Genomic DNA, 27,095 nt, shown 5'->3' with positions numbered 1-27,095 from the left:
TTCTCTCTCTCTCTGCACCCCCTGCCTCCCTCCCCTCTTTTTCTAAAAAAAAAAAAAAGAAAAGAAAAAATGTCCTTGGGTAAGGATCATAAAAAGCAAAGATGCTCAACATCATTAATCATCAAAGAAATGCAAATTAAAATGACAATGAGAAATCACCTCAAACCTGTCAGATTGGCTATCATCGGTAAATCAAAAGCAACATGTGCTGGTGAGGACATGAAGAAAAGGGAACCCTCGTAAACTGTTGGTGGGAATGCAGATTAGTGCAGCCACTATAGAAAACAGTGTAGATGTTTCTCAAACAATTAAAAATGAAACTGCCTTATGACCCAGCAATTCCACTCCAGGTGGATATATATATCTGAAGAAACCCAAAACACTAATTTGAAAGGAAGTATGAGCCCCTATTTCACTGCAATTATTTACAATAGCCAAGCTAAGGAAGCAGCCAAATGCCCATCAATTAGTGTATAAAAAAGCTGTGGTACATATATACAATGGAATATTTCTTGCCTATGAAAAGAAGGAAATCTTATCTTTTACATCAGTATGGATGGACCTTTAGACTATTATGCTAAGTGAAATAAGTCAGATAAAGACAAATACCATATGGTTTCACTTACATGTGAAATCTAAAGAATAAAATAAACAAACAAATAAAATAGAAACAGACTTATAGATACAGAGAACAGACTGATGGTGGCCAGAAGGGAAGAGGGTTTGGGGACTGGGTGAAAAGGTGAAGGGATTAAGAAATACAAATTAGTAGTTACAAAATAGTCTCGGGGATGTAAAGTACAGCACAGGGGATATAGTCAATAATACTGCAATAGCCATGTAAGGTGCAGGTGGGAACTTGAAATATCGGGGGGACCACTTTGTAAAAGTATGTGATTGTCTAACCACTATGCTGTACACCTGAAGCTAACACAAACTAATACTGAATGTAAACTGTAATTGAAAAATAAAATTTTACAAAAGAAGAGTCTGATTGGAGAAGGCAGATCTGGAACAGTGCCTGACATGCATGAGTATCAATCTCAAGTGTTTGTTAGATAAATGAAGGATTTGCTTGCATCTGTATGCAGTGGTTTCAAGAGCCAGTCTAGGGCTCATTGATGACCTTGAAGATGTGTTCACCAGACAAGAGCAAAGTGAGGAAAATAAGGACTATGAAGTGAGTTTTCCAAAAAACCAACTTTATTTAATTTAAAAGGCTTGCTAGTTCACCTGACAAATTACCAATTCCAAAGGAGAAATCATTTCACAATGGAGAAACCTAGTTGCCTCCATTCCAACCAAGTAACCAAAGTTAACATCTCTCAAAATAGGACAAACAAATGTCATGTGCTTCTTGATGTGATATACTGAGAAAGGACACATCATTTCTGTGGTATTCTTGGCAAAAATGTACTACTTTCATATAATCATGAGGAAACATCAGACAAGCTGCCGTGGAGGGATAGTCTACATCTTAACTGGCCTGTATTTTTTAAGTCAATGTCATGAAAGACAAAGAAAGATGGAGGAACTGTTCCAGATAGAAGGTGACTAAAAAGTCGTGGCTGCTAAATGCAGTATGTGATCTTGAACTAGAGATAACAATAGCTGTTGTTGGGAGGAGGAGGAGAAAAAGTGGAAGGGAAAGAGGAGGAGAAGGGGAGGAGAAAGAAGGGAGAAGAGAAGGAGGAGGAGGCAAAGGGGGAGGAGGACGAAGCATCAGCAGGAAGAGGGGGAGGGGACATTATTGGAACAATTGGGAAAATTTGAGTAAGTTGTGTATATTAGATAATAGCATTGAATCAATAATGTTAAATTTCCTGATTTTGATAATAGTAATGTAGTATTTCAGGGTTAAGAGGTGTCATAACCACAATTTACTCTCAAATGGATCAGATAAGAAAAAATTATGTGTATGTAGAGACTCTTTCCCCTTCTCCACCTCTTTCCCCGTGTGCGTGTGTGTGTAAAGAGAATGCAAATGTAAAGAGAGTAAGAGAATGATAAACCAAATACAGCAAAATGACAGTGATGGGCAAATCTGAGGGAAGTGTGTCTAGCAGGCAACGTTATACTATTCTTACAACTTTTCAGTAAGTTTGAAGTCATTTCAAAACAAAAAGTGAAAGAAGCAAAATCTGTTAGTAATCCTTCAGTGACATCATTCCCATATTTATAGAATTAAGAAGTTTTTAAAACTTAATTTAATGTAGTTAATTTTTTAGTCTTCACCCGAGGGCATTTTCTCATTGCTTTTTAGCAAGAGGAAGGAAGAGAGAGGAACATCCGTGTGAGAAAGTGTCCTTTGGCTGCCTCCTGCGCGTGTCCAGATGGGGGACTGCATGTGCTGTGTGGGGAACCAGGGCCCCTGGACTGTGGACCAAACCTGCAACCTAGGTATATTTCCTAACCGGGAATCAAACCATACTCTTTCGCTTATGGGACGGTGTTCCAATCAACTGGGCCACACTGGGGCAAGTAGGTGTTTTGTTTTGTTTTGTTTTGAATTGGTGACAGTTGATGGCAGTTATTATCAATAAACTTCTTGGCAAAGTAAGTTAGCCATCCCCTGTTGGGGTCTCCCCCACTATTTTTCCTGGTGTGAAAACTCAGAAAATTCGAGAAACACTATTTTTGTGTATCCCTGAAAGGATGGATTCCTGACTTCATCCAGAGGCAGGACATGCTGTGTTCTCAGTAACGGGCCAAGAACAGCTCTGTGGGCATGAGGGGCCGGCACACACCCATCTTGAGTACCCATCCATAGCACACACCCTGAGTGCCCCTGGAAAGGGGAGTTCAGACTCCGTTGGCATGTGACTGGCTGTCCAGCCTACGTGTGGTGGGGTGCTACAGAGGTCAAGTGACTGTTGCCATTATAAACTTCAGGAAACAGGGGCAGCCGAAATTCAAAGGATTAAACCAGCCCTTGCTTCCTCACTCCCTTTTCACCAGTTCTTCATGGGAATGTTTAACTGACTGAACAGCATCTCTTGGTGTGCCAGGCGGGTAAGCTCCCCTCATCCTCCATCATGCCAGGAGGTGTTTGGAGGATGCAGGACCCTCCGTGGCAGGTAAGATTAAGAAACAGAGCTACAGATCTTTGGGTAGAAAAAGCAGGACCCTGAAGAATCTGCTGTGGACCCTCAGCAGGCCTGCTGGACAAGGGAGGATGCTGCCAGGCCTGTGGACTCAACTGATAGCTCTGTGGGCACAGTGAGGGTACAGGCTGGCGGTGGGGCCTGGGGACAGCAGCATGTGACACAGCTTCATCTGGCTGGGTCGGGAGAAGGTCCTGTGCTGGACTGGGACAGTGACTCTAGACTCAAGAGAGATTGGGGGAGAGGGAGGAGGCAGAGACCATGATGACAGCGGCCGGGAGGGGAGTGTCTGGAGCACATGTTAAGGATAGAGATTAGTGAGGCAGGGGATTGGGAGCCAGAAATAGCCACAGAATTGGGAAGACTGGGACACAGGGTGAAAATGGGGATGGGGGTTGAGTACTAGGGTAATTGCTGAATCAGCGAAATGGGCCTGAGCTGTGATGACGGTTAACCGCACGGCTGAGGAAGGGTCTGAGGGAGACTGGGTCAGTAGGGAAGACAGGTGATGGAGAGGAGGAGGAGAAAGATGGACACTCAGCAGGTAAGGGTGTCAGAGCCGGGGGTTCAGACTTATTCTCAAAATTGAGGTTTGGGGAGCAGAGGGGCAGGGTGAGGTGCCGTCATGGTCAAGAACTGCTGACCTCTGCGGCGGGTGGGAGGACTACCTCGGACTTACCTACAGGCGGGCGTGGCTCGTCCACAGCTCATCACCACCTGAGCACACTGAGGCTGTGACCTCGTTTTACACACCCTGCCCCAATCCGAGCTACATCTGGAGCGTCGTCTTAAAACTCTGGTCCAAAACATTTTGCTCCGCTCAGGCCGCAGGGGCGCTGGCGGGCCGCCGACTCAGCAGGCTTGGAGTGGCCTCCGGCAGCCACCCCGCCTGCAGCCCCCGCCCTCCGGGTCTCGGGGTCCAGGCCAGCACCAAGTCCCCGCCCGGGCGGCTGTGACAGAACCGGCTGTGCGAGAACCGTGCGCCCCGCCGGCTCAGCGCCAGGGGGTGGCGCTGAGAGCGGACAGAGCCGAGACCTTGACCCTGGCCCTGCCCCTGGGGAGGCAGCGCTGGGCGGAGGACGTGTCGCTAAGCACTAGTTCGCTGGCAGGGCGGCGAGCAGGGCAGCTGCCAGGCGTGAGGCCAGAGTGGCAAGCAGAAGGCTTCCGTGAGGAAAGCCGCCCGCCTGGGGGCCCGAGGGGAGCACAGGGTCCTGTCACCAGCCGAGATTATGGGCCAGTGTGGACAGAGCCCGGGAGGCAGGCCCTGGACCTGCCAGGGCTGGACGAGAACCCAAGCGGGAGAGTCACACCAGGCCGCGGCGGGGCGCCACAGCTGAGTGGGCCCGCCACACACTGCCCGCCGCCGCCGACCAGCTCGGAGCTAAATTGAGAGGAAGAATTAATTGCGCCCCAGAGAGGGAGGTGTTGCTGGTCACCAGGCAGGGACAGAACTGGAGGCCACTCCAGCAGCATCCTCACCGCACTAGCGCCCAGCCGAAGGGGCTAAGAAATACGCCTTTGTTGTTATAAAACCGCTTGTGCTGGGACACGGACCTGAGCCCGCGGTGAAATGAGGGGGGCTCTCTTGCTGGAACAGGACAGATCCTGAACCCGGGACTACGCTCGGCAGATGAGCGATCCAGATTTGGGTGGTGCAGCCTGCCTTTTCTCCCTGTGCTACCAATGAAGGAGGACTTAGCAATTCTTCTCACTCCTCTACAAAAAAATCCATTTACACAAGAGCTTTAGTAAAGCTTGTAGATTTTTTTTTTGAAGCCATAGATGAGACCGAGGAAAGGGAATATTATACATACAGCACAGGGGCAGCATTTCATGCCATCAAGCTTTTCTTCTTTTATTTTCCTTTTTGGCTGTTCCTCATTCCCTCCCTGAGAGGCCTCTGAATCTTGCCCAGTCCCAGGCACTCCCTCCAAGATCTTCCCTGGGGCTTCTGCATCTCCCCACCCACTTCCCCATGCAGAAAAGAGCAGCAGGGTCCCCCCTCTCTTACAAACTGCTCATGGGAACACAGACTTTGTCCAACACCAGACAGCCTTCTCAGAAAAGACCCTCTCATCCCTAGCATTCACCTTCTGCAGAGATCAGCACGGTTTTATTTCTGAAACACGTCACTTCTCTCATCCAGCTGTCCCCCACATCCAGATAGGGTAGGCATTATTCCCACTTCACAGATAAGGAAACTGAGGCTTAGTGAGATTAAGTACCTTTCCCAACATCACACGTACTAAGTGCTGACCAGCATTAAAACCCAGGCTGTCAGGCTCTTCCTCCTGCCAAGCAGCCTCACAGAGGGGCAGTTCAAACAGCCGCCTCTGAGTCAATGGCTCTGGTGCATCTGTGAGCAGCCGTCACGGAGCTGTTGCATATGTGCTGCCGAGGTCACAGGAATGTGTGGTGCTCCTCGCTGCGTTCTGTGTGTCTCTGGTATCCGGGCTTGAAGGCACATTTCACAGATACAGAAATTATGTCAGGAAGTGAAATTGGATGACTTAACTATCTACAATTAAAATATTACTAATTAAATACAAATGTAGCCAAAGTACACGGCTCATTTCATCCTCACAGCCTCCTGAGAGGTGGGGACAGTGGTGTGATTCCTCTTCCCCTGGTGTGAATTTCTTTGTGGAAAATTCTGTCATGTAGTACTTTAAAATGTAAGTCTTCCACAGTGTCACAGATCTGGGATTAATTATAAATACTATATACAAATGCTATATAAATGCTACATGATTATACTATAAGTGATATAGAAATACTTAAATTGTACTATCATTGTGCCAGGTGCCCCTCTAAACACCTGACATATTCACTCATTTAATAATTACAGCAACCCTGTAAGGTAGGTACCATTATTTTAAATTAAAAATACAATTTTTAAAATACAAAGACAAATAATAATTATTTAAAATACAAAGACAAATAATTTAAATTATTTTAAATAATTAAAAATACAAAGACAATTTTAAATTGAAGTTTAATTTCCATGAAACATAACATTTAAAGTACAATTCAATGGGTTTTGACAAACATATATACTAAGGTAAGCCTCACCTCAGTCAAGATAAAGAACATTCCCATCATTTCAGTACATTCCCTTGGCCCTTCTCAGTCCATATTGTTCAAAGAAACTGCTGTTCTGACTTCTTATTCCACAGATTAGCTTTGCTTTTTCTAGAACTTCACATAGATGGAATCAGAGTCCCCTTATTCAATATGATGCTTTTGGGGTCCGCCCATGCCGAAGCTTGTGTCAGTAGTTTGTCCCTTTCACTGCCGAGTGGGATCCTATCGCACGGATACATCACAATGCGTTTTCAGTTCACTTGTTGATGGGCATTCCAGTTGTTTCCTGTCTTTGGCTGTTACGAATTAAGCTGCTATGAACATTTATAGGCAAGTGTATCAGTGGACATAGATTTTAGTTTCTCTTGGGTAATTACTTAGGGGTTGAATTAAGTTAGGTGTAGTTTTAACTTTATAGGAAATTATCAAATAGTTTTTAAACGTTGTAAAGTTTGATATAATGGTACAAAAGAGGAAATGAGGCCCAGCCAAATTAATTCATTGCCCCCAAATATCTGTCTAGTTGGGAATGAATTAGAAAAAGGGAAAGCTGGGGCTGGGAAATGAAAAGGCTGTGAGGTGGAGGGAAGAGGGGGTGAAACCCAGGGGAGGCCGTTTGGAATGGCCCTCTCTCTGTCCTGAGGGAGGGATGGAGTGCAGTCAGGGGACAGTGCTGTCCAGGCTGGGTCCTGGAGCTCCAGCCTAGGGGTTAGCAATGACATCCTTCCTCCCTATTCTTCTCAGGCCCCTGACCCTTCACGCTGGCCCAGACTCCCCTACCAGCAAGCTGCAAGCTGGTGGGGAGGTAAGCTATCCTTTATACCCAGGCTCCCAGTAAACAGGAGGCTAGAACACTTTGCCTAGAAACCATTCTCTGCAGATCCTGCAGCAGGGACACACTGTCACCTTCAGAAGCTGGTGGAAGGCAGGTTTCCACTTCTAGGAGGGGAAAGGAGGGGAGAGAAGGAGGGGAGAGGGCCCTCAGGCCTTGGCCAGGAGTCTGTCAGATTTGGCTGCTACTGCAGCCACCAGCCCCAGCAGTCAGCACAGCAAGCACTGAAAGCTTATGTTTTTTGTCTTTCCTCCACTAAGATTTTTCAGGAAGCAACTCACATGGAGAAGTGAGATCACATTTGTATCATAAAATCTGACATCTCAGCTGAATTTTCCTTTAGCTGCAAAGACACCTACTCGCAGATTCTAATGGTAGAGTTGTCGACATTGAAACAAGAGTGGAGGGAATAGATTTTTCACAGTGAGGAAAGAGATATTTAAATGTTGGCATTTGATGCAGACAGCCATTTGAACCAGAAAATACCACCCAACATACAATAGGTAACTGACTGAATAGAAAGCAAACACATTTTTATCAATGAGATAGAAACTGCTTTTTTTTTTGTAACCTGAAGAAACACTCTCAGGAGACCCAATTTACCTGGCAACTGTCTACCTTATTTATCCTTTCATTCTAATATTTTGAGTTACTTGAAAGAAAGAAGTGGAAAGCACATAGAAGTTCTTGTGATGAAAAACTGAGAGACCTAATCAACCAATAAATTGCTCTCAGGCCCCGGCTGGGTGCCCAGGGGAGACACTGCAGGAGCCCCAGAGGGGTGAGGGCTGGCAGTTTCGTGAGGGAGGAAAGACTTGGGCACAAGATGAGCCATACAAGACGGTCTGGGCCATCCTGTTATGTCACTAGGCATGAAAGTTCACATTTTTCTAAGACTATTATCATTTTACCAAAGCTGAATTAAAAGTTCACTGAGATCTTGTTACTTTTAAAGTTTAACTCATTGAATAGACAATACATTAACAAGGTTCAAACACCAGAAGGTATTTGAAACTTTTTCACAAGTCTTCCTCCCCCGGCATCTCTCCCCCACCAGTTCCCTTCACTCTCCACCACTGTGATTACCCTGACCCCAGAGTTTCTCTGTTTGCTAATAAACACACAGGAATCATTTCCTTTTTTTAAATATAAAATACAGCATCCTGCTCACACTGCTCTGCATCTTACTTTCCCCCTTAATATATCTTGAAGGTCTTTCCATATCCACTCACAGAGGACTTCCTTATAAAAATGTTTTCCCATAATGTGATAGTGCTCTATTTTAATGGACCACAAATTGATTACCCAGTCCTCTTATCTATGAACATTTAGGTAATTTCCAGTATTTTTGCTATTATAAACAGTAATACACTGAATAAGCTAGTATACGTGTCACTTTGCACATAAGTTATATCTTTGAGGTAAATTCCTAGCAGTGGAATGGCTGAGTGGAAAGGGACCTGTATTTTCGGTTTTGAGAGATACTGTCAAATTGCTCTCTGCAGAAGCTGTTCCACGACACCCTCCTCCTTTCCACCACGCTCTCACCTACAGAGCGTGTTGCCAAAGGTTCAGATTTTTGCCACAGTCTTAGTGAAAAACATTTCCAGTATAGTTTTAATTTACACTTATGAATGACGTTGAATATCTTTTCATATATTTAAAGCCCATTGTATTTCTTTTCTATGTATAGTCTTTTATATTCTTTGCTCATTTTTCTATTGGATTATTAGTTTTTATTTTATTCTTAAGAGTTCATTATATAACAGGGAAAGTAGCTTTTAGTTATGTAATTTGCAAATATTCCTCCAATTGTATACTATCTTTTGACTTTGTTTATAGTGTTTTTGTCACGCAGGAGTGTTCTCTCTTTTTTTTTTTAACTTCATTGGCTTTAGAGAGAGAGAGGAAGGGAGGGAGAGAGAGAGAGAGAGAAAGAGAAAGAGAAGAGAGAAAAACATTTATTTGTTGTTCTACTTATATATGCATTCATTGGTTGATCCTTGTATGTGCCCTGACTGGGGATCAAACCCATGATCAAACTGGCAACGTTGGGAAACTGGGACAATGCTCTAACCAGCTGAGCTACTTGGCCAGATAAGGAGTATTTTCTTTTTAATATGGTTAAATGTATCAACTTTTTTTTTAATGTGTGTGGAGTTCTGGGATTTATCATAGATAAAAAAGATCTTCCCACTTTAAGGGAGAAGCTTCTTAAAACAGCAGAACATAGCATTTTTTACAATAGCCAAGACATAGGAAAAAACCTCAGTGTCCTTCGATGGATGACTGAATAAAGAAGACGTGGCACATATGTACAGTGGGCTGCTACTCAGCCATAAAATAGATGAAATGTTGCCATTTGCAACAGCATAGATAAATCTTGAGAGTATGCCAAGTGATATAAGTCAGACAGAAAAGGACAAGAACCTTTTTTAAAAAAGATTTTATTTATTTATTTTTAGAGATACAGGAAGGAAGTGAGAAAGAGGAGAGAGATATTGATGTGCACGAGATACATCTCTCACATGTCCCCAACTGGGGACCTGGCCACAACCCAGGCATGTGCCCTGACTGGGAATCAAACTGGCGACCCTTTGGTTCGTGGGCCCATGCTCAATCCACTGAGCCACAGCAGCCAGGGCTAATTTTATACTTCTTTACATGCCAATTGAGATATTAAGCCACCTTCCTGAGTTATTTAGCTGGCAAGTCATCCAGAAACTTTGGCTAAGTGAGAGAAAATATGAATAATCATGTAATTTTTGCTACTAAAATTTTAAAAGGAAAATAGTTGATACTTCACTTCTTTACCAACTTGAAGTTTTATAAGACAGAGACTACAGCCTCCCTCTGACTGATTCATGCTGCCCTCTCTCTGCATCTGCCCCTTTAATGGAATAAATAAAGGTGGGTGTTGGTCAGCTTGCCACTCCCTCCTTTGTCCCCCTATGCCTAACTCATTCCACCCGGGGGTACACTTTTATGATCCTTGCCTTTGGTTTGGTAGTGTAGTGTCCCTCTAAAACACAAGTGATTACACAGTCTCTTATTACTCCTGTTAGTTTATGCATTTTAACTGTTATTTAATGTGTTCGAGGGCAGTGATAATGGGTAACGTATGGTGAAGTCCGAAAATACATGTAGACATTTTTGCGTTCATCCTTACGGACATAACGACCATTTATAAGGCAGTAAAAATGGACCGCTGACTGTCAGACGGCATGCTCCTCTTTCACAGTGCAGTGTATTTATAGAAAGGGTCTTCCCGTACAGGAGTTGTGTTTCTAGTGCCCCTTGTATCCAGGTGGGACCAGGTGCTAAACTTGCACTGATGGAACACGAGCAGAAGTCATTGTATACCACTGTCAGACCAGGCTTAAGAAATGTGGGTGCTTTCTACAGACTTTCTCTTTGCTGATTGGCTAAAGAGGAGAACAAAGCCCTAGGAGATGGCAGAGCCAGGTGAGGGAAGAATTCCCCTGGGCCTCAGTCACCAGCGGAGGACAGATGCCAGGAACATTAGCACTGCCTTGTTATGTGAGGGAGAAATAACCTTCTGTTGTGTTAAACCTCTGCAGTGTCGGGGCTTCTGTGTTAGAGCAGACAGTGTTACTCAAACTCAAGCAAAAATCTTTTCATTATAAGTTGCAATTTCCTGTAATATAACTCTAATATGGAATGTAGATCAGTCCTCTACGTCAGCTGTATAAGCGTGGTCCCTCTGTCTGACGGGGGGTTTACAGTTTAGTTGACTGTTCTGTCTTGAGCCCTGTTCTCATTTATTGACCTGAATGAACAACAGAAGGTTTAAAAGAAATTTGCAGGCATACACAAACCTGAAAGGGACAGCATGATGCTCCATGAGAGAATCAGAATCCAAAATTATCTAGACTGGAATAATAGGTCAAAAGTAACAAGATGAAATTTAAGCATGCATTAAAATAATATGCTTTGACATACAGTGGTTTGAAACCATTATAAATGATTCAGATACTATTATGAATTGGGATAAGCAATTCATTTGATAAGTAATGAAAGAAATGGGGATCATTTCTACTCCGTGTAAGTGAGAGTGATTCTTGTGCCCCATGTGCTGCAGCTTACACACTAGTTACTTGAATAAAGACCGTTTCCAATTTTCATCTATATACTCAGACATAGAGGCTTCCCTCCACATGGAAGACCTTGTTTATTCGAAAAACAATAAACACATCAGAAAGCCTGAATTCAAAAGATTAAAGCTTACAATTTAAAAAATTAATTCAGATGTGTATAGAAAATTGGGGATTCATTCTACATCAGTCTGCCCAGGTGCAGACTGACCTCAGCGGCGAAAGGGAATATGGTTCTGCGTGAAATTACCATAACAATAGTCACTCACGTCTGTAGTGCTCCAGAGCAGTGCCGTCCAGTAGAAATATAATGAGTCACACATGTAACTTTAACTTTCTAGCAGCCACATTTTTAAAAAGTAAAAAGAAACAGGTGAAATTAATTTTAGTAATATATCTTATTTAGCCCACTATATTATCATTTCAACATATATCCCATATGAAACATTATTAATAAAATCTTTTGCATTTTTTCGTACTAAGTCTTCAAAAATCCAGCGTACATTTCACATGTGCAGCCAATCTCAGTTCAGATTGCCATTTTCCAAGCGTTCGGTAGCCACCTGTGGCTGGTGGCTGCTGGATCAGCACAGGTCGGAAGAGTTCATCCACATTGTCTTGTTTAATTCTTACAGGAACCCTCCTCCTTAGATATTGTTATTTACATTTTATAGATAACAAAACTCTTAGAGACATGAAGTAATTATTCCAAGACACAGAGCCATGGTGGAAGAATCAGAGCTCGAACCCAGCTTTCCCAAGGGGCAGTCTCCCAGGGCTGCATGGGTCCATGTGGAGCAAACAGACCTGGTTCAGATCCTGGCTCTGCCATTTACTCAATTGCGTTATCTCAGGCACATTTTTTTTTTACTCTGACACTTGGTTTTATTATCTGAAAAATGATGACAAGAAACCTCATAGGCTATTGTGGGATTAAATGAGATAATGCATGAGAAGTGCTCAGCACAGCTCCCACCCACGGCAAGTGCTTTGTGGAAGGTAACGGTTATTAGCTTGACCATGAGCCCAGCACTCTTTCCACCTTCCCACACGCTTCCCAGAGCTGCTCCTTCCGCTCCCCAAGGGTCCATTCTTGATGTGAGACTTGTACTGAGAACCAGTGAACTGGGTGACGGTTCTGACTCTCCCGCAAGCCTCATCCCTCCACGTCACAGAGGCTTTGTTGTCACCCTTGGTCAAATGTATTGTTGTCATCTCCCAACGACACAGGGTGTGATGACTTGACACACCACAAAGCAAACCTAGAAATGTCTGGAGTCAACCACACTGTCCCATTCCGAGGCCCCTCCACAGAGACACCTCAGGACTGTGGGCACAGTAGGAATAGCTGTCATTTGGTTCTGGAACTGTCCACCCTTCTTCAAGTCCTCTGCAATCCCCACAGTTGAAGGAAGGAGGTAGCGTGTCCCCGGGCAGGAGCTAGAGCCTTCTTGCCGCCTCCTCCCCACCTGCCACTGGTATCCTCACGTATCTGCAGTGTCGTAATATGACCCCTTCCCTCAGAGGCAGGCTTAACTTCCCGCCAGCCAGTAACAGAGTGTTTTTTACCACTCTGAACGAAATACTTTAATAAAATACGGGGTTGAAGTATCAAACCCACAAGCAGAAATATTGTGGTGCTGATGCACGCAGTGCATGCCGATTAACGACTGCCCCCCAGGGTGTTTTGTTTGCAGTCACAGGGAGACGGGTTTATCGGAGGCCGGCTCTCAGACCACTGACACGTAATGAAGTGAATCATAGTTTACTCACTCGCCCAGTAAACACTTACTGAGCCCCTCCCGTGGGCCTGGTGCTGTGCAGGCTGCTGCAGACGTGACGGTGGGCAAACAAGACAGAAACGCTGCCTTCAATGGCCTTATCTTCTAGAGGGGGATGTAGATAGAAATCAAATATATAGAGTTACGAACTGTAGTGAGAGCTCCTGAGGAGAGGGAAGCAAACCACAGAGCGACCTGATCTGGTCTGCAGGTCAGAGGGGCCTTCCTGAGAAAGTGACAGCTGAGCTGAGGCAGCAGGGACTATGTGGGGGGCAGGAGAGACAGTGAGGCGGAGAAGTGAGTGGAGCCAGGATATGCTGGGGCCACCCCAGGTTTAGGATAACAGAGCTGGTATGGAGATCCTCCCCTGTATGAAGGCCCAGCTGCGTGTCCTGGGGAAATGGCAGAAGGATGTTGGGATTCAAGGCTGGGCTCTGAGTGCCCCAAAATTAACTCTCCTAAATAAGAGAGGTAGAAAAATGCTGCCCCAACCTTCTGAGAGATGCAAGCTGGGAGAGCAGGTAGGAGAGGGTCAGGCTACATGGGCAGCATCCAGGGAAATTAGCTGGTGTTCCGCTCATGAGCCAAATTGTTCAGGGTTTGTCCCAGACGGGAGAGAGCTGGGCTTGGTGTCAGTGGAGGAACCATTACCCCTCCCTCTCATGGAAGGGGGATGCAGGTGCAGTTGAATGAAGTAGTGGCCTTGGTCCCCTTCTGGCAGTCAGGGCTGGAGCAGTATGAAAGTGGCAGCTACAAAGTGGGAGAGGTGGCAGAGGGAAGAGCAACGAGGGCAGCTTCAGTTGGGCATGAGCGAGCAGAACTGACCCTCCAGTAGAGAAGGTGGGGCCAGGGTCCTGGGGCCTCACCCAGTGACTTCAGTGTGCCAGGGGCTTGTCATTAGAGATCACCGCATTTTGTATGCCTTTGAACGACCTCCAGGTTGTCAGGTTGAGAAAACATGATGCTACAGCTGAGAAACTGTCCAGAATTAAGAGGTATGTGTGAGTAGCACAGTTCACAGCCCCCTGAAGCAAGTGGCAGTCTCCTGAGAGACATTTACAGCAGCAGTGATGAGCAACAAGTGCATGACCACCTGGAACTTTCAAGGTTTAAATATGATCTGGGACCTCAGAAACACCATTTAGCCCTGACTGGTGTGGCTCAGTGGATTGAGTGCCAGCCTGCAAACCAAAAGGTTGCTGGTTCAATTCCCAGTCAGAGCACTTGCCTGGGTTGCAAGCCAGGTCCCCAGTTGGGGGCGCATGAGAGGAAACCAGCCAATGTGTCTCTTACACATCAATGTTTCTCTCCCTCTCTTTCTCCCTCCCTTTCCCTCTCTCTAAAAGTAAATGAATAAAATCTTTTTTAAAAACACCATTTACTATAAACTCTGACTTTTCAGGTGCTCACCATTCCTTCATTTTTATAGAGCAACCCATGACTGAAACACATAGCAAAGGAAAAGAGGCGAGAGTAGGGACTCTCTACATTTCTGATCACTTAGGGACATGGCAATACAAACCCATTAAATACTTCCTTAAAGCAAAATTGAAACACTGCTTTTATTGTTAAACAGTTAAACATTTCAGTATTTTTAATCGGTGAGACTCCAAAACTAAGCAGGGGTAAGCAGGATTAGATGCAGCCCCTACCCACTGGCTAATTGGGAGACAGCTATTAATTAAACAATTGCACCAGTAGGTATGTCATCACACACGGACAGGAGTGCCATAAAGACAAGGTAATCTCACTTCGAGAGCTTCTGATAGGACAACTGATCTACTCTAGGGGTCAGGGAGGCTGCTCCCCTGAGGAAGTGACAACTGAGAAGATTTGAAGGCTGAGGAGTTAAACAGGCAAGGTGGGGTGGAGGCAGGGGAGGGGGGCATTTCCATAGAGGAAAGAGCATGTGCAGAGGCTCTGTGGTGGGCAGGGAAGCAGAGGCGATGGAGGAACTGAAAGGCCTGTGTACATGGTGGGAGCGCGTCTGGGAAGTGGAGGTCAGAGAGGAGGACAGGGGCTGGACCACACAGGCCCGAAGGCTGTGTGGAGGATGTGGGTCTTTATCCTAAGAGCGGAGGGAAGCTATTGAAGTATGTAAGCAGTGTTGGGTTGGAATGAGGGCAAGGGTGGTTTGGCGAGAGAGAGAGGAGGTTATTGCAATAGTCCAGGCACAAGACAGTGTTAGTTATCACCTCAACTTTGGCACTAAGGAGATGGAGTAGAGATAGGGAGAAGAGGAGGCAGTTTGGAGATAACAGGAACAGGTCTGGTGATTTTCTCTTCACCTGGAGAGGAAAAGGTGTTAAGCAAAAATCCCAGGTGTGTGGCCTGTGGAGCGGGAAGAATGGTGGTCATGTGCACTGTGACAGGGATGGAGCACAAAAAGCAATGCTCACTTGTTCCATCCTTTCTCTCCCTCCCCTCCATCCCCTCCCTCCCCTCCCTTCCCCTCCCTTCTTGTCTTCCTTTCCTTTCCTTTCCTTTCCTTTCCTTTCCTTTCCTTTCCTTTCCTTTCCTTTCCTTTCCCTTCCCTTCCTCCTTTCTCCCACCTCCTTCTTTTTCTTGTGTGTGTGGGGGGGGGGGACCATGAGCTTTGGACATTTTGAATTGAAAATACCTTTGAGACATGCAAATGGTGATGTTAATTAGAAGTTGGATGCAAGAGTCTGTAATTTAGACGGGGAGGCCCAGGCTAGAGATCTGTGTGTGAGGTTATTGACATATATGGTACTTGAAACATTGGGCATGGATGGCTGGCTGGTGGAAAAAGCATATTGTCAAAGAGAAAGAGACCCAGGAAAGATCTTGATAAGCCTCAAATGCAATGACTGAATGGAGATGAGCCCACAAAGCAGCCATAGCAGTTAGGGTCAGAGATGAGGAGGATCACCAGTAGAGGGGATTATACAGAAATCTAAAAGAGGGTGTTTCAGGAAAGAGAGGGTGGCTCACTGGGTTGAACGCTGCTGGGAGCTAAAGAGTGAAGCCTGAAGACGCCCACTGGATCTAGTGAATCAGAAAAGGTCCCTAGTTCTCGGCCTTGGGGAAAGGTGTTTCTATGGAGTGATGGGGGCCAGAGTTGAGAAAGAAATAAGAAGTCAGGAAATGGAGACAATGAGTATAAACAATTCTTTCTAGAAGCTTGATTATTCTGTTAGAGTATGCAATTGTGATGTTGAAACCTGTACGTTAGGATTCACGGCAGCAAGCACCGTATTTCAGTGGAAAGAGAGCCACCGTTCGTCAGTAGGACCCACATACTAACAGAATCGGTGACCCCCTAATGAATCTTTGGAACGCTGATTCTGGCGGGATTGCTGCATGTATCATGACAGCGACAGGCCAAATGTTCTGCGTTTTGGGTGCGCACTTGTAAACCTACACAGCACCATCTCTCTGTGCATAGTTTGGTAAACAGTTACTCATGGGGGGCATTTTTAGCCCGTTGATCTACTAGGAACAGGAGGTGACAAGAAAAGAGAATGACCACCGTGATGGCATGTGCCCCAGAACCCCTGACTCACAGCGCGCACCAGCACCCAGGCCTCATCACCATTGCCTGCCATGCTTCAAACAGATCGAGGCCACCTTAAGACCCAGAGGAAGGGAGAGCTACGGAAACACGAGCATTCATTCAAGGAACAAGTGAGAACTAAGAGGGACGAAGGACTTGGATGCTGAAATTTACAGAAATACCCACAACTTTGATACCCAAAGTCAAAGGCAGAGGATTAGCGTATTTCAATCATAGTAGATCCCGATTCCTCAGACGTTTTGATCCATTTGAAAACATTAACACTCATTTGGTACTGAAGAGAAATCAGCTTTTTAAAAAACTTTTTTATTTTTCAGTGCTCTGGCTGGTGTGGCTTAGTGGACTGAGTGCCAGCCTGTGAACCAAAAGGTCATGGGTTCAAATCCCAGTCAGGGCACATGCCTGGCTTGCAGGCCAGGTCCCAAGTTGGTGGTGGACAAGAGGTAATCAATAGGTGTATCTGTCACTCATCAATGTTTCTCTCCCTCTTTCTCCCTTCTTTTCTTTCTCTCTAAAAGTAAATAAGTATTTAACAAAATAAAAAATAAATAAAAATAATTTAAAAAATTTTTCAATTACAGTTGACACACAATGTTGTTTTAGTTTCAGGTGTACAACACAGTGATTAGACATTTATATGACTTACAACATGATCACCCTGATAAATCTAGTGCCCATCTGACACTGTACATAGTTGTTACAATATCATTGACTATATTCCCTATACAATCAACATTTTTTTCATGTGTGTGCTAAGCCCCAAATCTCTTAACTCTACTTTCTGACACCCAAAGTCTCCATTTTAGAGGTGAGTATCCCTCCTTCTATTTTATCCTTTTTACCTGGAAAGAAGATCCTGAAAAGTTGTAGTACATGTCAGCAGAATGGAGAATGTTTGTAATTTTCAAATCAGTGTGTGTGTCTCACTGGCACAATCATACTGACAGCAGAGACGCCCTTAACCAAGAGTGCCCTTAGCGCTGGCACTAACTGAGAGCCAGCTTTGGGCACACTTGAACCGTACTCACTCACAGACTGTGCGTGCATCCGTTAAAGGAAGAGATTTCAGAGACAGTTATTCGACAGTGAAGGTTATCCATGTTCAGACCACTGGTGCTTGTTTCTCCTGGTACCTGGGTTCTTTGCTGGGTTTAACAACAATGCTAGAGCTGCCAAAGTATCCCCTTTGTGCCACAATGCACTTTCATAAACATCATTGTCTCCGTGTCTTGAAGAAGAAGAGTGAGGTGGGTGGGCTGAAGCAGGAAGCCAGTGGGCAGGGCCAGAGGACCCCCGGGGTCTGCAGTTGGAGTCACTCATTCCCTGGGGGAAGAAGGCAACCTGTCGCCTGGGGCCAATTTCCAGTGGCAAAGGCCCTCTGGGAGGAGGGTGGGAGTGGAGACAAATTACAATCACAAAAAAAATTCTTGCAAGTCAGGAATCCCTTTAATGATAAAGTGTAAATGCTTATGACCCTGCAAAAGGTAATTCAGAGATTTAAATTCACCCTGAAGTGTCAATGCTGCTTCCAGAAAAACTGGTTGGACCTGAAGGAGAGTGGGAGGAAGACTGGAGCAGGAGGGTGCTGCAAGGTGAGGTCTGTGTGAGGCAGACAGAACCCACGATTTGACTTTAGCTCAGAGCTGGGTCGGACTGGAAAGTGAGGGGAGAGAAACTGTGTGAGGCAGTAGGGGTTCTCCTACTCTGGGGACCCTGAACAGAATAGTGGGCATGTCAGAAAGGCCCGGCAGGCTGGCTGCTCTCTCCGCAAGCCTCAGGCACTGGCTTTCTCAAGGCTGCCTCCAACATCTTTCCATCGGTCTTGACAACCACCTTAAAATTTGTTGCAAGACACCTTTTGGAACATATGCTCAACAGAATCAATCCTGTACACTGCCTTAATTTTCTGGGAAGATCAAGGTAGTAGCTGGGGGACCAAACCGGAGTTAGGGGCAGGACCTCATGGAACTCTTCCATCCCTAGTGTAATATTTGGTTTTAGCATTTGCATGTATCTTCTTCAATAACATTTATAATCTTATGGGTTTGTATGTGCCTGTGTATGTATGAACTTGCCATTATTATTCATTTATAACTTTTCTTTCTTTCTTTTTTTACTTTTATTACATTTATTTTATGCTGAATTTACTCCCGGGCCATAAGTTTTTGTTTGTTCAGTTTCTTCTGGGACATCTTACTCTTTTGTGCAACCTCCTCTCCTGGCTCAGGAACAACCCGCTCTTTGTCAGGAAGGAGCGTCTCAGTGCGGCAGGGAGAGCTCCTGTGTGGGTTCACCCGCCCGTGAGCTCTGTAGGTTCTATGCTGCATCTTGGGAGCTTTGTTCACCTGCATGTGCTCAAGGCCCAGAGAGTCCACATCTACACCCTTAAGTTCAGCATTACTCTCTGTGCTTTTAAGCATGTGCAGCAAAAACTCAGCACTGTTTTTGGGCCACTAACCCTGTGTCTGGCCCCTGTATTTGGCCTGGGCACGCTTACCAACCCCACCATTGTAACGACAGAACGGCACACATTGCTTCTGTAAAGTGACACCCTTTGGGTATGTGGTGGCTTTTTGGATGTGCATACCCTTGATGGCCTGGGCAGTTTCACAAGTGTTCTTAAAGTGAACATGAAGATTTGAACCTCTTGTTTTTGCATGATTTTGTGGGGTTTTCTGGGTCAAGTAAATAGCAAACCATTTTCAGAGGTCACCTCAGGCAGTTTTCAGGAAGAGCAAAAACTTTTTCATAAAAGGATAACTCTTTTATGTGACAACTGTTTCTTAAATAGCAGCACGAACTCATAAATTTGACCACAGCCAATGGTTTAAACCAGTGACAATTACCCTTTTGAAGTTAAAATTGGCCCATCTTTGGCTGGTGGTCGCCTTTTTAAGTTGGCTCCTGAGTCTTTTGACATGATCCCAGTAGTCTTTGATCCCTTCCTTGCCAGCCAGTAAAACAAGTTGTTCAGGCCGACCTTGTGTATTCCCACCACAGACCTGGAGTCAGCCATTGTCCCAGAAGCTCTGGTTCCTTTTAGCAGAAAATGACATTTCAAGACTACACTCCGGATACTATAGATACTCATTGCTACTGGGTTGGTCATTGTTTCTAGGCCTTTTCAGATGACAGAGCTAGGATTAATAGATGAATTGATAGATCAATCAATAGATAAATAAGTACAGCTCATGAGTTCCTGCTGATACTTTCAATTCAAATTTAGGACTAAGGCCTTTGTTTTTGAGTCTTAGGGAGTAAGAATTTACTAGACCTTTTCTCAAACAAATTTAAGCAGAAAAGAGAAATTTAATATAACAACAGACAGCGGCCAAGAAGAGAAATGCAGCCAGGCCCCAGGAAGGGAGTGGGGCCAGAGACAAGGAAGTTGTCAGGGATTAAGGCAACCCTCCTCTGTGGGGCAGCTTCTGGCTTTTCTTTCTCCAGATCCGCTTCCTCAAGCACATGGTTAGTAAAATGTGTCCAACACTCCAGCTGCTGGGCATTTTCATGTGTTAGAAATGTGACTATAGGGGGTGGAGACTGGGGAGGTGAAAGGAAGGGCAATTCTCGGGCAAGAGGGAATCTCAGTGAGCCGGAGTCCATGTCATTCTGGGTGTGAGAGCATAAAGGACATGGGGACAAGGGGAGGCAACTGGGGCTTGTGCAAAGGATGCAGGATTATTGGGTTTTCACTTAATCTTTCCCGTATTATATCAGTGTATCTTTTCTTCTATTCCAAGAAGCCTAGTTCTCCGTAACACGGGGCAAGATAAAATTGGAATATCACATTATTAATAATCTACTTGATCACATACACAACAGGCCCAGAATAACATGGATACTACCACCATTGCCGAAATTACTGAGAACAAGTAAAATGGGCCTTTTGAATATGCTCTCCCCATTCTCCCCCCATTTTTGTAGTTGTCCTCTAGCTGCATTATACAAGTATATGGCCTTTACATACTGTATTTTCTCAGCTTTAACCCTCACTCAGTCTTAGTCCTTTGAGCGACTATATATTTCATGCTCATACCAGTCTTTAAATTGATGTTTTCCTAGTCATTTTGACTGCTTTAATTGTAAATTTTTAAGAATATCTGTCAAAGTTGTTTAGAGTTCTTTAGAAAAAGAGAACCAACGAACAGGGCATGTGTGTGTATTTGTTATAAGGAATTGGCTCCGGCAATTACGGAAGCCGAGAAGTCCCAAGCTCTGCAGTTGGCAAACTGGAGACCCAGGAGGGTTGATGGTATAGTTCTTGTTCAGATCTAGCAGGCTCAAGAAGAGGAGACAGTTCATTCTGAGTCTGAAGGCAGGAAAAGACCCATGTCCCAGCTCGAGGCGGAGTGCCCCCTCCTCTCGGGGATGAGGGTGTCAGCCTTTTTTTCTGTTCGGCCCTTCAGCTGATTGGATGAGGCCCTCCCACATTAGGAAAAACAGTCTGCTTTACTCAATCTATCGACTGAGCCGTTAATCTCATCCCTAAACACCCAGAATAATGTTTGGCCAAATATCTGGGTACCCTGTGGGCTAATGCAAGTTGCCATATAAAATTAACGGTCCAAAAGCAGAGGATGGGATGACTTTTTGCTGTCCACAAAATCAACACGCAGTCACTTGTTCTGCCAGACGCAGTGACAGTGCCGGTAAGTCCTTTACACGACTGGCTGGCGTTTCATAGACTATTACATGCGGTATCCCATCTAAACCTCCAAACAAACCTTATTCTACAAATCCAGAAGCTGAGGCTTTGAGAGGTGAAACACTTCATCCAATGTTAAACAGATAAGATGTGAAGTGGGGATTCGAACAGACGTTGATTTCCAAACCTGTGCTCTATAACCACTCTTGTAGATATCCTGAGCTTCCAAGGAGAGAAGGTGAAGTTTTCTACTCTGTGGCACACAGTTCAATTGAGTGATACTTACAGGCATTCCAAGATTTCCAATCTCTTTATGTGTACTTTGACAAAATAAGTTTAAAATAGTACATAAGTTAAAAAAAAAGAACCCTGTTCTGAACAATTTTTAATCTTGCTTATTATTATTTAAAACTTTAGGAAGTTCATTTCTCCATTCCTAGAGTCAACAAATAATGGTATGTGAATTATAAAAGCTATGGTACTTAATATTAATATAAGGGAAAAATAATTTTTGACAAAATATACATACAAAAGAGTATACATAAAATATATCTATAGTTCAAAGAGTAATAAAAGAAAAACCACTCATATACCCACCACCCATCTTTCTACCTGAATCATACCTACTAACTTCTTCTAGCAATTAGAAATAGCTGGAAACATTTAGTTCATATGTTTATTTATAGGAGACAGTCAAAATAGCAAAGCTGATGGGAGCAGCTGGTGTGTGCCTCTCAGATACTTATCTTTTCCAAAGCAGATTCGGAGGAAACCCAGACCTGTGCAAAAGGGGACTGTGTGGTCAAATAAATTTGGGAGAACAGTGCATGTTCCACTGTCTCCACCTGCCACACAGATCTATAAGACATAGTAACATAACAGGTAAAATGATCTTTCATAATAAAATTCTGTATAACTCTGGATTTACCAACATATTTGACCATCAAAACTTTTATGAGGCCTGTTACCTCCTGAATGCAACTTGGGTTGCTCCGGAGAAATGCCAGAGTGGCTCCGGACCAAGGTAAGCTCTTCATAATGACTGCAGCCCAGATGGATGCTTTCCTAACCAGAGATGCTAGCAACAGCATCCTCTGAACAGTGAAAGATCTCCAGACTCCTGAGTCAAGTAGAGGTTCAGGAGGAAGGCGGTAAGGGTGGCTAAGTTGTAGCCACTCCAGTCAAAGAGAGGGGAGAGGAGGGAGCCAACTCATGATGGGCAAAGTAGCTTTGCTGGTCCAAGGAAAAATTACCTTTGAGTTTGCTCCTCAGGCGGCAGTTTCCAGGAGGAAAAGGGTGCCTTGAATTATGAAAAATATTTGACTTGTGTTTTAATATTTGACTCAGGAAGAGTCTCTTAGTCAGTTCAGGCTGTTATAACAGAAAACCACAGACTGGCAGCTTGACCAACTCTTTCATTTCTCACAGGGATGGAGGCTGGGAAGTCTGAGATCAAGGTGCTGGCAGACTCAGTGTCTGCTGAGAACCCTTTCCCAGTTTTCGGACAGCAGCCTGCTCACTGTGTGCCCCGGTGGTGGAGAGAGAGAGAGAGATCTCTGGCCTCCTCCTCTTTTTATAAGGACATCAATCCTGTCGCAGGGGCTCCTTCATGACCTCATCTAAACCTAAGGTCCACTTTCTAATCCGAGTACACTGGGGATTAGGGTTTCAACATTTGAATTTCGACAGGACACAAACATGCAGTCCATAGCTGGCTCTAACAATGATTGCATTAACAATTATCATAAAAGATTTTTGGCCCATTATGCCCAAGAATACAAGCTGTTGAACAAAACATGTTGAGACGTTGTGAAGCTGTCCCCCAGCCTGCTCAGACACCACCAGGGAACATGCATGGTAATAACTTCATCACCAAACTCCCACACCTAACCTGATGAGACAAAAGTAATTAAAAATGACACTCGTCCTGCTTCCGTGGGACTCAGATGAAGGACCACCAGAGACCCAAACAGAAAAGAAAGACAGGTTTTGAGAAAAGTAGATATCTGTTTTAGGGCAAAACACACTCAAGTGATGATAATCATTTGATGGGATATTGCTTTCTAATTAATAAAGGCTGCAAGGTACAGATTAAGAGAGCAGCCCTGGCTGGTGGTGCTCGGTGGATTGAGCACCAGCCTGTGTACCAAAGGGTTGCCAGTTTGATTCCCAGTCAGGGCACATGCCTGGGTTGTGGGCCGGGTCCCCAGTGGGGAGCGCATAAGAGGCAACCACGCACTGATGTTTCTCTCCTTCTCTTTCTCCCTCCCTTCCCTGCTCTCTAAAAATAAATTTTAAAAATATGTTTTTTAAAAAAGAGAGCAGTACTTTCCCCAAAGTGTTAATAATGGTAACTAAAAATCCAACAGCAATGATACTAATTAACAATAAGGCTATATTTGTATTCCATGAGCTCCTTTGGATTTGATGTCTCTGTGTGACTTCCTCTTATATCACGACAAATCTACTGCCGGTAGCCACCATTCTTGACATTTGTGGATTGTGTGATCAGAAGCCCAATCGGCAGGCTCTGGAGAACCCTCAGATATCTGAGCAGAGATGAAGTGAAAATGATTGGAGAAAGACACACACAGTTCTAGGAGACTCTCAGCACCATAAATGCCATCCAGGGATTCTAGGGCCACAGATTAAGAACTACTGGTCTACCAATGGCATTTTTTTTGCAGAAATAGAAAGAGCCACCCTAAACTTCATATGGAATCTGAAAGGATCCTGAATAGCCAAAACAATCTTGAGAAAGAAGAACAAAGCTGGAAGCCTCATACGTACTGATATCAAAACATGTTACAAAGATATAATGATCAAAACAGCATGGTACTGGCATAAAGTTAGACATAGAGATCAATGGAACAGAATGGAGAGCCCAAACATAAACCCTTGTGTATATGATCAAATAATTTTCAATAAAGGTGCCAAGACAACACAACAAAGAAAGGGCAGCCTTTCAACAAATGGTGTTGGGAAAACTGGATATCCACATGCAAAAGAATGAAGACAGACCCTTATCTTACACCATCTACAAAAATTAACTAAAAATGGATTAAAGATCTAAATGTAAGACCTGAAACTGTAAAACTACTAGAAGAAAACATAGGAGGAAATCTTCCTAATATTGAAATAGGAAATGATTTCTTAGATACAACACCAAAAGCATAGGCAACAAAGCAAAAGAAAAAATAGACTAATGGGACTACATCAAACTTAAACACTGTGCAGGAAAGGAAATAACCAACAGAATGAAAAGACAACCTACGGAATGGGAGAAAATATTTGCAAAGCATATATAAAGAACTTGTACAATTCAACAACAAAAAAAGATACAATTTAAAATGGGCAGAGGAAAAAAAATGGGCAGAGGACTGGAGTAGACATTTTTCCAAAGGAGACATACAAATGTACAACCAACTTATGAAAAGATGCTTAACATCACTAACCATCAGAGAAATGCAAATCAAAATTGCCATGAGATATCACCACATACCCTTTAGAATGGCCACTATCAAAAAGGAAAATAAGTGGTGGTGAGGACGTGGCGATATTGGAACCCTGTACTCTGTTGGTGGGATTGTAAAATGATGCAGCTGCAATAGGAGACAGTGTGGGGTTTCCTATAAACAAACAAACAAACAAATAAAAATAGAACTATCATATGATTCCATAACCCACTTCTAGGTATACATCCAAAAGAATTTAAAGCAGGCTCTTGAACAGATATTTGCACCCCATGTCCATCATTCACAATAGCCAAAGTGTGGAAACAACCTACATGTCCATCAGCAGGCGAACGAATAAACAAAATGTGGGCTATACATACAATGGATTATTATTCAGCCTTAAAAAAACAAACAAGGAAAGCCTGTCACATGCTACAACATGAACCTTGAGGACATTATACTATGTAAATAATCCAGCCACAAAAAGACATGTACTGCATGACTCCACTTTACATGAGGTATCTGTCTGAAGTGGTCAGTCCCTGGAAACAGAGAGTGGAATGGTGGTTGCCAGGTGCTGGGAGGGAGGGAAATAGAGAGCTGTTTAATGAGTATAGTTTCAGCCATGCAAGATGACAAAGTTCTGGAGATTTGTTGTACAACAATGTGCATATAGTTAACACTACTGTACTGCACTTTTAAAATGGTGAAGAGGGTGAACTTATGGGATGTTTTGTTTTGTTTTGCCACACACATGCACAAAAGTACCTTCTCCCTAGGAACCTCATCTGATATGCTCTGAGTGATATTCGTCCAGCAGTGTCCCTCAGCCAGGTCCGGGGAGACTTCTTTTCCAAGTTGTTCTAGAAAAAGAATGTAAAACTAAGCTTTCTGGGCACTTTGAGAACCGGAATGATGGACGAGAACCACCGCAACCTTGAAGAGTAAGGCATGGCGACACGGGGAGCTGTGTCTGCATGTGAGGGCGTGGCAGCTCAGAGTACACACCAGTCGCGTGGGGAGGAGGGAGTGCCACGGGGAAGCTGACCCGAGGAAGGGCACACGCTGTCCAAGGCCGGCCATCACTCTCCACAGGCTGTGGAGTAGCCTGGAAACACGGAGTGAGGTCACGGGGGCAACTGGCAGAGCCCCCACGGCAGCGGAGGGCCGTGTCAGCAGCTGGGACTCTCCCAGAGGAAGCCGGCAGCTCTCAGCACGCCGTCACCACGGTGAACGGGACTCAAAGTCCAGCAGGGGCTACGCTCCGTTTGAAAACACTAACACTGGTAAACTGGTTGATGTTTGATACATAAGGGGGTTAAAGTTAATCCACGAAAGTTGAACCCTCTGACACTGTGGGTTTTCTAATTTCAGGCCCTGCTACGGGAAAGAAAAAACATATATACCATAAATATAGCATATCTAGATTTTTTATATATATGATAAAATCACAGGACACCTGACTTAAATGCTTCTCAGAGTAATTAGGAAAAAAGGAATATTTCGTGTACACCGTATGTTAGTGTGGCCTGTCCCTTGACCTCATGACACTGTGCTCCCCAACCTCACCGTCAGTGCTTACATCACAAGGAAGCCGTGTCTGGAGAAGGTCAAACACAGTATGAAATGCTCACCAGAATAAAAACACCCGTATCTCAGTCCTCATGGTGTGAGAGTGACTTTGGATGAATCAAGGAATTGTGCACTAGACATCTTCAGACATTACCAGGTCATTTGGGCTTTAATCGTGTATCTGGGAAACCTTTGAAATGAAGTCGCTCTTAAGCTTGAGACCCTAACTCAGCCCTTCTTCAGTGGGAAAGCGGGTAAGCCCCAGAAGGAAACACGAAATCGTCAGGAGTGCCCGAGCGCTGCGGTTTTCACCTTTGAGGAACTTGTTACTCAAGTACATACAAAACATGAAGCTAAATGTATCCCTGCTAACAGTTACTACACTGCTGTGGAAACCAGAACAAAATGAGAACTATTATAAAAACAGTCCAAATTAAAATGATTCATCTTACCTGATGAGTGCTACTGAGCCCCGCCCACCTGGCTGTGGCGCCGACCACTGCGCTGCAGGCTCTTTGAGTTCAATACACTTCCTTCTGCCGACTTCCTCAGCATTTTATTTTTGTATTGTCATCATTTACATATTCGATCTGTCTCTGTCGTTTTCTAATCATAATGGAACAATTCGGGGAGCTGCTTGGCACCACCTCTGCTGTAAATGCAAACTTAGAAGCCGAGACGACCCTGCAGTACTGGATGGTGAGGTAGTCGTTCAAACCATCAGGAAGATGGCACAGTGATTCATTTGGGTGAGCATGAAGACTAAACATTCAAAATTAGAAGACTCCCCAGAATACATCCTTGGGTTTTCGTCTGACAAAACTTCCATAGTTTAAACCTGTGCCTCTTAACTTTTTTTTTTTTTTTCACCACAGCTCCCTTTGGTGGTCTGGTGAAGCCTCAGAATAATGTTTTGCATTTTAGAAAAATACATAGGAGTGCAGCCCTGGCTGGTGTGGCTCAGTG

The 27,095-nt window shown here is 44.4% G+C and overlaps 1 pseudogene; it reads right to left on the bottom strand.

Moving 5' to 3' along the window:
- Window positions 1–18,598: 18,598 nt before the first annotated feature.
- Window positions 18,599–19,154, bottom strand: LOC123808548 (annotated as a pseudogene).
- Between the last annotated feature and the right edge of the window lie 7,941 nt (window positions 19,155–27,095).

The sequence above is a fragment of the Phyllostomus hastatus genome, unplaced genomic scaffold (genome assembly GCF_019186645.2).
Source record: "Phyllostomus hastatus isolate PE091 unplaced genomic scaffold, TTU_PhHast_1.1 phas_scaffold_501, whole genome shotgun sequence".
In the NCBI taxonomy this organism is placed as follows: domain Eukaryota; kingdom Metazoa; phylum Chordata; class Mammalia; order Chiroptera; family Phyllostomidae; genus Phyllostomus; species Phyllostomus hastatus.
This window is presented reverse-complemented; position numbering and strand designations above follow the sequence as displayed.